Source organism: Monopterus albus, unplaced genomic scaffold (assembly GCF_001952655.1).
Source record: "Monopterus albus unplaced genomic scaffold, M_albus_1.0 scaffold12.1, whole genome shotgun sequence".
Classification (NCBI taxonomy): domain Eukaryota; kingdom Metazoa; phylum Chordata; class Actinopteri; order Synbranchiformes; family Synbranchidae; genus Monopterus; species Monopterus albus.
Window position 1 is genome coordinate 4,466,972 of NW_018127892.1, and position 11,186 is coordinate 4,478,157.

At 39.7% G+C, this 11,186-nt stretch overlaps 1 long non-coding RNA gene across 2 annotated transcripts in view; it reads right to left on the reverse strand.

Moving 5' to 3' along the window:
* LOC109954745 (uncharacterized) overlaps window positions 1-11,186 on the reverse strand; it is a 78,524-nt gene that overhangs the window by 49,573 nt on the left and 17,765 nt on the right. The window contains exon 3 of one of the 2 annotated variants that reach the window (XR_002274184.1): window positions 3,742-3,837. The exons of the other annotated variant lie outside the window; for it this stretch is intronic. This is a non-coding gene — a long non-coding RNA (uncharacterized LOC109954745). Of the gene's footprint in view, window positions 1-3,741; window positions 3,838-11,186 lie in introns of those variants that run through there. 2 annotated transcript variants of the gene reach the window in all.

Consider the following 11,186-nt stretch of genomic DNA (forward strand, 5'->3'; position numbering starts at 1 on the left):
GTGCAGATTTTGTTGTACTTAGGAGCACTGTGGTCCTTGACTCTCAAGCTCTCCTCAGCTGTGTGTGTGTGAAAAGGCCAGCCCTGCCGCTCGTCCAGAGATCAACACAGGGAAAAATACAATGGAAAAGCAAAGCAAAACGGTCCACATCAGCTGTGGGAAGCATGGGGTATACAATTCATTAGATTTCTACAGTGGAAAAGAAGTATGATTGGCTGGGGTGAGCACGAGTCATCACCTCCAGCCAATCAGAATAGGTACTTATGAATGTACATTTTGTGTTAATAACTTCAGAAACAGCCTGCTAGAAGACAGAGGGGAATCTGGGCTGTTTGTCAAGATGGATTTAGAGAAATCTAATAACTTTGTGTGAACAAAATGTCAGATATAAGTTTAAATTACACTCAATATTAATAAAATGGTTCAAAAAGGGCCATAGTACCAGCTCTTTAAGTCCTTAGCTGTTTTAGGATTATAGTGGTTAATATTTTACATTGTAAATAATAATAAAATAATAAATAAATGATATCTGCAACATGTTTACCTGTTCTCCTGCTTTTTTAGTAAGCTGTCACAGAAGTTATGAATGGAAAATATGCCGGCTTGCCATTACCCCCCGGTTCAGTCTTAATGCTAATATTAGCTTTACCTGGATGTTCACAGTACTTTTGCAGTGTTTCTAAATATGTCAAATTATCACTTTCACAGAAAACACAAACTAGTATGTTGTTCGATAGGAAATTGTTGCTGTAGATGCTGCCAACAAGAAAACTGTCAGTGCTTCCATTCAACAGGGAGGGGCTAATGTAATGTTTTATCATGTTGTAAAATTACAAATCTTTTTATTTAAATTGAACATGCATTTAATTTTAGAATCCTGTGAAACTACTGAGCTGCTAACTTTAAAATGTTTGGAGACTAAACTTCTGAATTACCTTCACACTTATAGTGGAGGAAATCTGCAGACAAGGGTTAACTATGGTTATTGTTAATGGAGGAATGAAGACAATAACAGTGTTCCACAGTGGGTCCTGGTGTGTCTATCTGTACTTGCCCCTCCTCCTTCAACCCCCCTCTCTCTGCAATGACCGCATCCCCACTGTAATGTACCTGTGTGTGAAGGACATCCCGACCGGCAGGGCTATCACAGACACAATCTCACAGCACTTTAATAACTTTGAGAGCGGTCAGCACCCTGCGCTTTAATAACACTCCCTGTCAGCTCACCCCACACTGCGCAAAATTGTCTTGTTGGAATTCTTTATGGTGCAGGCCAAAGAACTCCGGTGATGGGAATGGAATATAGCTACGATCAACCCGCTTCTACCTCTAAATGGCTTTCCAGGAGTATGTTTTTATCTTTGGCTCAAAACAAACAGCGGATAAGACAGGCACTTGCTTTATGATGCAGCAATAAGCTTTTAAAATCAGCACTGTCATTTCTGTAGAGCGCGTCTAAAGTTCACTCACTCATAAGATAAAAATGTCAAACCTGGCATAGCTGGTGAATGCACACACACATGCAATGAAGAATTTTCCTAAAGAAATGGCAATCAATAGTACCAAATGATAAGTTAAAAGACTTTTCTTAAAAGGCTGTAACGGAGGCGTCTCGTTTAAACTATCACTGTATCATGCTACACTGTGTATTTACAATATTTGCCAGATAAAAATATGTACAGTATATACACCTAGCTACCTATGTAATGCAACAAATATACATTTCTGAGTGACTAACTTTTTGATGTAATCTAATGTATCTTGTTGTTTTGCCTTTGGTATTATTTGGCATCAAGAGTGTTTGACTGTACTGCAATCACCAGTAGCGGAAGCACATATCTTAGAGCCTGGTGCAGATTACCAACAGGCTCTCAAACCATAAGTCAGTTTCTATAAAAAGGCACATAGTCACCTGTGCAAACAGACCAACCATTACAAATATACAACCTTCCGTATCTTCCCTGGTGTAAGCTCACTAGAATCAATTACAAAATAGCATAACATTCACAAACAATACTAACCAAAAATAAATTCTCAGTTGGGCACCACAGTGGATGCAACATGAATATACATAAATCAATAGTTTAAACTATTACACAATCAACATCAAAATGGAGCATCTTATACACATAGGCCTACACATAGCTATACAAGCAAATCACCATCATGAGTGCAGCTTATTAGCAAATCTTTGACCGCTGCCTAATGTAAACACACAAAAGTGTTTTGCTACATTGTAACTTTCAACGACTAGAAAAGGACTTTACTCATCTATTAGAATGGCAATCTGTGAACCTTGCACTATGCAGAGTCCTTCATAGTGTATGTTAGGTCAAACTTCTTTGCTTTCTTTTGGTGGATTTAGTGGCAAGTACGGTCTAGTCAGGGCTCAATGAAAATGAAGGTTGCTATGCTAGCTGGGGCGTCCTCTTTATTAGCTAACATTGATCTTTGCACACACGTGCTAACAGCAGTGCAGCACAAACCAAAACAAAAAAATTGAAACTTTGTACAATTTTTCCTTCTTTCTTTGAGCACCACTGAGTTTGTTTGTGTGTGTGGCATTTTGGAGGAAGTCTTTAAACAATTTTCTGTAGCTACAATTTTATGTTAGTGAATGCTGGTGGTGCTCTGCAGGTGGAGCAAAGGCAGCCATTATTTATGGAAAAGAATAATCATGACACTCTTAATGGTAGCTCATGATTAGCCCATTAATTGACTTTGTAGCATTGTTCTACATTGTTGTTTTACCTTATTTGAACATTTGCATGCTGTCATTGTGGGCCCACCTGGGCCCCTAGATGGCGCAGCCCTGGTGGGGCTGTATCACTTGCACCCTCTGGTTCTCTGCCAGTGGCAGTCACATTAGGTGATTTCTAGATATTGAATTTTAACATTTGCAGTTTCCTCTTGCTGCCATTTGTGCTGCCAACATGCAGAGTTGCCTTGTGTAGCTTTAGTGCTCTTATCATTATGCAAATATTTGATTATCTCTTAAGAGAGATCACAGCTAGTAGCGCCAGAAATGCACCATGTTTATCTGTACATATTAAAGAAAAATTCAAGCTGAGCATGTGAAGTGTAAATCACCCTGTGCTGCACACAGTGTGCAGTGCCTGTGTTTCAGAGCTAATGATGGGCTGGGGCTATGTTTTTGCAATGCGTCTGAGACTGTAGCTCTCTCCTGCAGCAGTGGTGCTGCGTTCCTGGTCACCACTGCCTAGTACCGCTGATTAACATAATCAGCCAACATTAGTTATTCATGTGATGTGCAGAAGCGCTCCCGGGTCAAATCTTTGCCCTGTCTAATAACCTATGTTAAATATTAAAGAAGTACATGGGCTGCCTGATTTACATGCCTCTCATCCTGCCTTTAGATGCACAAGTGGTAGGAAAAAAGTCATTCTAAGCCTGTGGTCCATTACTTGCATGCAGAATAAATATATAGTGTGCTGAAAATGCATTGCTTTGAAGATCTGAGGACATGCTGCTGTAATATCACAATGTGTAACAATTGTACCCAATGATATTATAGATCACATGTAAGAGCTTATGTTCATCTAAACTGAATAGGTGATTGTCTCACATACAAACAAGCTATAACCATCATTGCCCTGCACAGTTACTTTGTATGTGTGTGTGTGTGTGTGTATATAGTATAAGAGGCTTCTTCCTCTTGGCTTCATCTGACTGTCTGACAATAAGGACCCCAGTGGGTATGCATGAACTCACTTGCTGTGTCTTCATGTCTCCTCTTTCTTGATTAAGAACAACGAGCAGAGAGGTTAGCCAAGCGCCCATGCTGAGTGAGCCATGCGCTGGGTGGATAAGGAGACCCTACGGGAGAGAAGGCTGTGAACCCCGAGGAAGTCATTAGGAGGCCAGTGACCTCACTGGTGCAGTGCACAAAAAAGCTGCCCACTGGCATGATGTCATACTTCACATGTCAACCTCCATCACAGCAACACAGTGAAGAGTCTAAAACTGTGGAAACTATATCACAGACCTGGCAGCTTTACCTATCTTTGATGTACAGCAGTGGCCTCACCTATGAATCAAACATCACCAACCATATCTACAAGAAATCTGAATGAACCATGCTGCACTGAACCCGAAACAGTAGTAGAATGTAAAGGATAATAAATTCCTTAGAGTGTGTACAGTACATGCGCTATACATACGTTGTATAGCATAAAACCACACAGCAATTCTAGAAGCGCACATAGGTGATATAAAGAAATCTGTCTCTTATGCTTTCATTAACAGCACCACTAAGAAAAACCAGGTTGATTTTTCCTGATGTTTATACTGTAAACTTTACAAAGCTAAATCATTCTAGCCTCAGAATTCTTTTTAAAGATGTTACATATGTAGTAGTCTTCATTTGTGGAAGTCAGGCATTCTCTCTGGGAGTTATAAAACTCTCCAGCCCTACAAAATAAATACAAACACAGCTACAACAGCAGGTGGATCTCAAAGGCGGCACTATGTTCCAATTCCAGATTGGGCCTTTAATGACAACTTAGACTGCGGAAGTGAATGGATGCACAATTTATCACCCATATTCCCTCACCCTGTAGGACCAGGAGGACCAAGCGTGTAGACTAATGAACTGCACACTCTCCTCTAGGCTTCCCTTTGTAATGATGGAACTACTCAGGATTTTCTTTTTTCTTTCTTTCTTTTTTAATTTGGTCCTTAAAAAAATAACAATCCTCCTTGGCCCTGCTCATTACTGCTTGGCTGTGGTGACCATTAGGAAATGAAAATAACTTAGCTCATTTTGTGCAAAGCAAAGGCCTGTAGGCTGAGGGTCTGAGTAAAGAATTGGATTTCTAAATATAACTTCAGTGCTCACAGGCTGCTATGCTCTCACATAAAGAAATGGAGTGATGAGCTAGTTTACAAGACCACTAAATTGCAAATAGAATCATTGTTTGTCACAGAGCGATGAATAAAAGATTTAAATCAAAACATTAAAAAAAGTCATTGCGCATTTGCTGATTACACTTTCATCTGCAGAACACAAGCTACTGTGTGTGACCATTCAAGTGAGATATGTTGTGTTGGAAGCCTGGGTGATCCCACCCCAAAATGGTTTCAGAAAGTTTAATGTAAGACTGTCTACTGTGCATATGAGTCAGTGAATCAAACATCAGCACAGTTCCCACAGACATTTAACAGTTCCCATAATCCTTGATGCAAAAGGATCTGGGCGTATTTGATATAAAGTGTAACTCAGTTTGCCTGGACTGCAGGGATACATTGATGTACTATAAGATATAATTTATTCCATTGTTCACTACAAGGGTAGACACTGTAAAGAGAGCAATTCATAATATTTTTAGAACATATATTTACATTCTTATCAAAACCTCCACTGAATTGGGTCAGGCAGACCAGGCAGAGTATTTTTTTAAGTCTAAATAGTACACTTTTATCAGGTTGAATGTTATACAGAATGGGTATACAGTATAAGGCACACTCTCAGGCACTTAGCTATTACCTTGAGAATATGTTGGTATAAATCATAGCACCACCATAATACTCCAAATAACATCAGGGATTTTTTTAATTTGAGAATTGTTTGCTATGTTGTCAGACAATTCAGTTGCTAACTGAGTTTACAGCGTGCAACCTTTGCTGAATGAGGGCAACTGTAGACTCAAGTGGACATTATAGAGCAATGGTAAACGCTAAAGCGTAGCATAAATTTGACACAGGTAGACAGGAGTTGGCAAACAGACAAACAATACTTACTGCAACACTGGCTAATATTGGCTGCCATATTCATCTACCAGACCAGAGCACATTGGAGCAACAGAACTCCCAACTGTATTGAAGTGATTAGAAGCATGTTTCTTAGCTTATGAATTTAACTTTATACTTGAAAGAAAGACCAATAGTGTACTATTTCTTCTTTCAAGATTACATAGTCTAGCAAGGCAGGGCTTCATAGTAGCCTTTTATGTACATACTAGCAAACCAGGCAGCAGGAAGGAAGAGAGAACAGACAGATTGCTCAAAAGAGAAACAGAGAGAAAGTTCATATTTAAATTAAGTTTTAAATTGAATTTAACAGTGTTCACAGGCTGTCCTCTTGTCAATATTTGTGTTGAAATGTGTTTCTTGCACTGTTCTGGGAACATGGCACACAAGCATAAAGTCTCCCGGTGCTCATACACCATCGATCGACTCACTCCAAACACAAATGTGGTGGCAAGCTCGATGTATTTGGCAGAGACCAATGTCCAGTGGCTACTGGATGAATGAGCCACTATATTGCACTGAGTGAGCACACTCCCACATTGAGCCTGGACTGCTGTTTAGATCAAGCGGGCAGTCACTCTATGTGTACATCACCACTGAGGCATGGTAAGCAAAGAGACGCCTGTACAAGGCCCCTGCCGGCCCATTGCAGGGCTGGACTGCTGAGGCCCCTGGGCTGTCTAATCAAATCTGAAACCATCACATTCACTAGGCTCTCAGGCAAGGATGCATGCAGAAAAACAATGTAACCAATCATACCCCTCCCCCGCTATTTTAAATACCACTATTAAGAAGATGTTACAAAGGAATATGTAAGAAATGGAAGTGTTGTATTTCACTTCTTTCTGCTGGTTTCCCAGCTGCAGTGGGTTTGTGGCTAAACAAAGATTAAAACAGTTGCAGAGTACAGTCCTGTGCTGGTCAATCCAGCCCGTGCAAAAACACTTGTGATGTACATTAGTGTGTCTGTATCATCAACCATATGCAGCTGATAACTACAATCTCCCCTCAGTCTCTAACTTTCCAGACCTATGAAATTGATGTGTTTATTTAGCGTGTCCAAGCTAAGGCAGAGCAGTAATAGCCTTGTCTAGGGGGTGAAGATGGAATCCCGTCGCTTCACCATCGATGTAGGATAATAGTTTCCTTTGATGGAGATTTGGGCCATCTAAACATAATTAGGCAAGCATGAACAATGATCTCTATAAAGTGCAGAGTACTAATTAAAACAGTTCACCATTACAGCTTTTCAAACTTGACAATAAAAATAGCATGAGCGCCCAAATGGATTGCACACTGTGCCAATATTTCCAAGAAAACACTGAATCAGATATTCAACGGGCATTGAATTCATGCTAATGGATATACAGCTGAGCGGAAAAAAAGAGAATTATAGAAAAAAAACTATGTTTATTAAATTAATGACTTCTCAGTATTTTCCTTTTATCATCATTTCCCTCCTGTAATGGCATCTGTAAAATTAAAAACAAATTGTAAGATTAAATCACAAAGATTGGTTCTGAGCAAGAATGAGAAAACTTATTACATTAGTCACTTGAAACTCAGAGGTCATGGCAAAATGTATCAAGTGATATACTGTAAGTGTGTGTTTGGGGTTCAGTGTATAATTTAGACCTAAACTATTTTTTGGAAAGTTACCACTTCAAGTGTATGAATGCAAACTATATATATTAAGTGCTGTGTTTCGTTCACTTCTTTGACCTTAATTTTTCTCCTAATTAACATGTTTCATAAGTGTTTGGTTAAGCACCATGACATGATAACCCTCTGATTACTAAGTACCTGCAGTCCATTAATGGTTGCTGTTTAAAAGCATTTAAAGCTCAGAAGATCAGAATATTAACAAAAAGCTTTCCAATTGTGTGTGTGTTATTCAAATAGCCAGTCTCCTGAGAGGCACATTGATTCCTAAATGAATGCAAGGCTAAAGAAAAATGGATTTTTTCCGTAAGATGTGACTTTATATCTCTTCTTTAAATCCCTGCAGCACTGTGTGCATTTGATTACACACTGAGAAGGAGGAAATCTTTGCATCTTTATAAAATATTCATCAGAGTGGATGGGAAAGGCAAGGCTCAATAGATGGTTGCTTGGTGATGGAGGAAATCTTTGGAGGTTCGAGGGGATAGAAGCAGAATTTGGTGTCTGCTGTGTAAATCACATAAGTAGGTCAGACATTTTAATGTCAAAACTGATAAAAATCACTAGGAATTTTGCACTGCTATTAAAGCTGTGGTGCAAAGTATGTAATGAAGTGCTCTTTTTTTAATAAATGGTGTGCATCTACTAAATGAGCTGATCAAGTGATTTACTGTTGCAAAATGGCTTTTGTCCCAGCATCTTTCATCCATTTTACACTGACAAAAGATTGATTTAAGATATGATCGTGATTAAATTACAGCTGGATCCTTTATTACCCACTTGGAAGTCTCTGCTTTGTGCTGCCCATGTTAGTTGGGTCCTCTTTTAAAATTTTCCACCAGTGGTGATATTCATGCAGTGTTCACAAATCCCCAGTTGCATAAGCGTATGTGTCTTACAGCTATACCACCCAACCTCCCTAAGCTTGACTTCTGTAACTGTTTAACCTGCGCCACAAGTAAAAATTAACAAATATACACCACTAAAATTGACTAAATGCAGATTGTTGATCTGATAATTGGCCTGCAAAATGAATGGTGAGTAATGAGCTTTTTAAAAACCAACACCAAGGTAATTAGGCAGTGTCCTCTTAGGAGTGCATGCTTTTTTCTTTTACTGGCATAAACATTCCAGTATAGAGTATCTCTGATAAAAGTACAGAGATTGAAAAAGCCAAAGAGAAAGACAAATCTATGGGATTTTTTTTTTACTGAAGTAACATTATGATGTTATATCCAAAAATATCAAATACAACTCCAAAAAGCTTTTTAAACCCAGAACTAACAACGATGGTTTTAGTCATGTGCATTGTGTAAAGTCCCCAGATTCCACAATGTGGACATGCATATATACTGTACGACCACACTGCCAGTACACCAAAGTTCACTTTTACTATGAGGTACAAATGAACGTATTAGTCTCTGTTTGTGTTTATCCTATGTTTATGTATTTTAAGTAGCATATTATGATTTTCAATGAAATGTGAGATAGAATGTGTTCAACAATCACAAACTATCAACGATATAGAAGAATCTGAAAACACTGGTTGGATTGTCTCACAGTAAAGACCATGAGTTCATTAGTATATGATAATTACTACTCTGTAGTCCTAATGCAAAATCTGCCTTTGTGACTTGCGTATGTTTTTAAGGTGCAATAGCAGTGACTGAAATTTTGAATACAATAATACTTGACCTTTTCAAAATGCCAGAAGGTGTCACTGTTCATGCAACACTTCCACAGTTTATCCTGGGAAGTTGAAAGCCCTCTCCTGATACAGGCTCAAGTAAAGACTGTGCAGGAATTACAATACATCAGGACCTATGGAATATAATATGGAAAATACATTATCTATCAGCTGACATTCTTATAATATCTTAAAAGTTGTAATTGCGCAATTTAATTTTATAACAAACATAATTAAAGACCTTCATGGTAGTGCATGTTTTAGTGTATTATTTTAAAATCACTTTCAGAAAATTAAGTCTAGTTTGACCAACAAGCAAACTACTCTCAAAGCAAACGAGATTAGACAAAGCAGAAAAGCAGGACGCAGCGTGTGCACACACACAAAGACTGTGTGGAGGGGCTTGTCAAAGGAGTAATACTCCTTGCTTGGTATCTTCAAAACTGACTGGATGACAAACATGTCTGTCAGCACTGTGCCAATATAGTTTAGGGCCTCTCGTGATGGGGCACACACCCAATGACAGAAGCAGGTCATTTCCGTTCCCTGGCATCATAAATCCACCGTCTGGCCCCTGTCCGGCTGCTGATGCTGCAGAACACCACACACAGTGGACCTGTCGGAGCACGATGAGCTACTGCACTATCCGCACAGCACACAAAAATGCACTCTCTCACACACACACATGCGCGCAGAGTTCAAACATTCTCTCCTTACATAGCAGCAGTCATAGCCAGCACACTGACCCATCTGCTGTTGTATGGCACCGCAGGTGAGTGTGGCTATCTCTCTAGGTGGACATATTGCTTTAGCTTACAGAACATCTTTCAGGATTTTTTGAAGAAAACAAAGCTGCTATGCTGTGGTTCACCTGTCCTTCGTGCAGAATCTGACAGGTCATATTCCTGTCTGCAATAAAAACTTCATTTAATATACAGTAGAACTGCAAGAATACAGCGCAAGCACATCAGCTGCAGGATGAGGGATACTGCATGGAATATATTCATGTTTGCTTAAATCAGCCTCAAGGTTAAAACAACACCGATTTCTCTTGGCGTCACATCTCCTTGGCAGAACACTGAGTTTTGATGTGCCAAACATGACACCTCCACTCACTGATAAAAGAGAAATAAAGGATGAATGATAAATAAGTCTGCTTTTTCACAACCTTCTGCTGTACACCCCACCCTCGTCTCCTCTCCTAGACAGAAATGCAAATAGGTCATCGAGTTTCATATCCCCTTTGCCCTAATGTGCAATGACAGTCTTTAAATTCCAGTCTTATATAAATATATATATGCATACACATATATGAGTTCCCTTCTCATCACTATGGGAGGCGTGTCTTCCTCAACCTGGGGTCCTCTACCAGAGGCCTGGGAGTTTGAGGGTTCTGTATCTTAGCTGTACTTAGCACTGCACTCTTCTGGACAGAGTGCTCTGATGTCTGATGTTGTTCCTGGGATCTGTTGGAGCCACTCTTCCAGTTTAGGAATCACAGCTCCTACCACCACTGGGACCACTTTGGCCTTCACTTTCCACGTCTTCACCAGTTTCTCTTTCAGGCCCTGGTACTTCTCCAGCTTGTCATACAAGTACATTGTATATTATACAGTATAGTCTACATCATGCATGTATCTCTAGGTTTTTCATTTATATTATTTCATTTTATTTTATTCTTAAAATCATGTGTTTATTATTAGACTGGTGTCACATACTCCTCTTCTGTCTTCAGATGCGCTGCTGAGGTTTCTCAGTCCCACCGTTGCAAATCCTCCTGTCGCCTCCACATCAGCAGCACAACCCAGCAGTGATGCAGCAGCATCAAGCGCTCCTCCTGTCACCTCCACCTCAGCAGCACAACCTAGCAGTGATGCAGCAGCAGCATCAAGCGGATCTTCTGTTGCTCCAATAGACCCGGCTGACTGGCCATCTCCTCTAACTGATAAGGTACGAACAGAGTTGGTTCACAGTGGTCCATTTCAAATAGAAAATAGCTTCACATTCCCTAAACAAAAGGACGGTCGAAGGTGTCAACATGACTATTTTAACAGAGTCTTAGCCAATG